We start from the raw sequence: 3,196 nt of genomic DNA on the forward strand, positions 1-3,196 counted from the left end.
TGTTCACGCCGGATTTAACGAACGTCGACACCGATCTCTTATCGTCTCATCGGGGAGGACGTGGTGGTCTCGCGTCGGAAGAAAGGCCGAGAGATGGTCGTGAATGCGAGAAAGGGAGAAAGGGGAGGAATGGAAAGGGGTGGCGCGCGGTGGAAAAGGCTTCGGTTTCCGGCTAAATGGATAACGGACGTCGTTAATCGTCGTGCATCGCCCGTTAAAAGGAGAGAAGAATCGCGAAAAGACGACCGAGAGAGGAGGAGAGAGAGAGAGAGAGAGAGAGAGGCAGAGGAGGGTTGAAAGGTGGGCTAAGAGGGAAGATAGGGCGAGTGTACATTCATCGTCTCATAAAAGCCGGTACAACGTTCGCGAGTATGAGATGTCGATACAACAACGAGAGAGCAGTAGCGGAGGTAGTAGTAACGGGTGGTAGTAAGTGTAAGGAGTAAGGAGTAAGGAGCAAGAGCAAGAGCAAGAGCAAGAGCAAGAGCGGGAACATAACGGCGATGCTTCTTCTTTGCGGGATTTTACCCAGCCGGTTACCTTAGCAACCGAACCCCCCCACGTACGACGCTCCTTCCCCCGTTTTTCCGTGGTGCCGGGAAGGGGATATATACCTAGGATGCGTATTATTCTTAATAACCCCCGTATGCCGTTGCGCTGTATTATGACTGATGTTGACTCTAAGCGGAGAGCCACGGCGATCGATAGCTCGCTACCACCGCGACTATGAAACCGAGAGAGAGACAGAGAGAGACAGAGAGAGAGAGAGAGAGAGTAGAGCACGACTAAGGGAGGGCCAAGGGGTTGTAAAGAGGAGAGAGAGAGAGAGAGAGAAAGAGAAGGGTGGAGGAGGATAGGGCCGAGGGATCGGCGGGGAGAGAAAAATCTAAGTAGCTTCCGGATTGGTTACGCGAGTCTTACGAACTTTTGAAAGAGTTACGTGGACAGTGGTGGGGACGGAAGAAGCAAGGAGGACGCGAGGAAGAACTACCCTCCCCTCCGAGCACGGCCCTTTTTCCATTCGATGCGGTTGCGCGTTTCGCGAAATCACCGCGATCAAACGATAAGTCTTCCCGGATATTGGATCGTGTGTATTTAGTCGTTCACAGAAAGGAATCGTTTCTGAAACGCGGACGAGGGAGAGAGAGAGAGAGAGACAGAGAGGATGGGATATATATCCCCCCTTCTTTCCCCAATTAACCGAAAATCGAAACGTTTATAGAGATTCGGGGAAATCTGTTCGAGATGCAACGAGTCTACGAGTGCAACGACGACGGCCTTTAGAGAGCGCGTGACGACGATGCTTTCTTCTTCTTCTTTTTTTCTCCCTCCACTCCCTCTCTCTCTCTCTCTCTCTATACGATACGTCGAATCGCGTTAATCGGTCGCGATAAGAGGAAAAAACGGGGGAGGAGAGGAGGAACGAATTTGTTCGCGGAGAGAGAGAGAGAGAGAGAGAGAGAGATCGGTGCACGCGCGCTGGTGGAGACTGGCGGCGATGCTCGAAACTAAAATGTCTCAATGAATTAAGCACCGCAACCAAGTAGAGAGACCTTCACCTTGTCTCGAACCGTGTTACGACGCCTCTCACGGAGATCGCGATTCGACGCGATACGTAAACAAGTTTCTCGTCCAAATTTCCAATCCTCCCTCCCCCGACTAATTTTTAAACGACCTCCGATCGCCGATCGTAACCGGTCCTTCGCCTCTCCTCTTACGTAACACCTTGCGAGCCTCGCGCAAGAATCGATCTCGCGTCGAGCAAAAGAAACGAACGAGAATGCATTGGCCAGCGCACGTATCGAAAGATCGGGACGGGTGAAATTTGTCGGAAGAGGCGTATCGCGACGTTTTGGAAAGTGTCGGCAAAGAAAAGAAAAGAAGGGAAGGGAAGAGAAGAGAAGAGAAGAGAAGAGAGGAGAAAAAGAAAGAAAGAGAGGAGAAGAAAAGAGAGAAAAAAGGAGAGAGAGAAAAAGAGCCACGACGGCGAATGATATAGAGCGAAAGTGTAAACGCCCCTCTCTCTTTCGCTCTCCTGCCCCTCCCTCGCGCGTTCCTAGCCCCTCTTCCCTTGTCTCGCTCTTTCGTCCCGTCATATTCTCGTCTCCGTCACACCCGCGCTCACTGTTGCGCAGTTTTCGAGGTCACCTCAAGTTCATCATCGATAATAGCACAAGGCGAAAACAAGCAGCTAGACCTGGGCGTCCCCGATAAGTACATACTACAGATAAAAAATTCCATCGGATTTGGTTCAGAACGAACTTTCGTTTGGCCTTGGGAGGCGCCGCGTACGCGGCCCAAAGTAAATTGCCAACGCGCGGATCGTTGGCTACCGAAACGAGAGGGACGGCGGCGTAGGAGGGGGGGCACGGAGAGGGCCGATGGAGGAGAGAGGAGAGAGAGAAAAAGAGCGAAAGAGAGAGAGAGAGAACGAGCGAGATGAGTAAGTATCGAGTAAATAGACGTATGCAAGGAGGACTCGCGGACGTCACGTAAGCAAGAGGCAGACTTTTGCACACACCATCGGAATCGACAACGTCGACAGATGGCAGCATGAATTCCGTGTTTCGCAAACACGGGGCCATTAGCGAGCGTTACGTAACCTACGAAATTTCTTTTCTCCTAATTTTTCGATTCCAACGCGACTCGTTCCGTTCCTCCGCTCGTGCGATACCCGCCCACAAAATCGCCATCCTTCATCGTCGACTCGAACGGAGGGGAAAAAAAAAAAAAAAAGAAAGAAATCCTAGGACGCGAGAACGCGAGAATTTCCCTTCGTGATCGCGTCGTGGAACGTCGAAAGAGTCCCCGAACCGCTCTGAAAAATTCGGTCGGCCGTTAAAAACAAAAAAAAAAAAAAAAAGGAAAGAAAAAAGAAGAATAGAAAGGGGGAAGAAAGAAACGGGAAAGGGGAAGGGGCGGAGCGCGGTATGTCCACCACTGGGAAATACGTCCCGTGAAATAAATATTTGCTCGATGCGCTACAACGGTTCTCTCTGATACAAAGAGACAGAGAAAGAGGATAAAGTGCTCGAGACTCCAGAGCCCGGCACCCGCTATTTTTATGCGGCCGGGTTTTACAACAGGTTACCGCGGATGCAGGCGTTCGCGGAAAAGAGCAGAAAACGAGAGGAAATAAAGGAAGAGGGAGGGAGGGAGGGAAGAGAGAGAAAGAATAGGGTGAAGGAGGCGGGGA

At 51.2% G+C, this 3,196-nt stretch overlaps 1 protein-coding gene and 1 long non-coding RNA gene across 2 annotated transcripts in view; one reads left to right on the forward strand and one right to left on the reverse strand.

The window, feature by feature from the left end:
- LOC102670961 (broad-complex core protein isoforms 1/2/3/4/5-like) overlaps window positions 1-3,196 on the reverse strand; it is a 16,099-nt gene that overhangs the window by 1,767 nt on the left and 11,136 nt on the right. The window lies entirely within an intron of this gene.
- LOC116186611 lies at window positions 1,794-2,666 on the forward strand. Its single transcript, XR_004151624.1, has 2 exons — window positions 1,794-1,861; window positions 1,905-2,666. It is a non-coding gene; the product is annotated as an uncharacterized LOC116186611 (long non-coding RNA).

Source organism: Apis dorsata, unplaced genomic scaffold (genome assembly GCF_000469605.1).
Source record: "Apis dorsata unplaced genomic scaffold, Apis dorsata 1.3 scaffold_1004, whole genome shotgun sequence".
NCBI classification, from domain to species: Eukaryota; Metazoa; Arthropoda; class Insecta; order Hymenoptera; family Apidae; genus Apis; species Apis dorsata.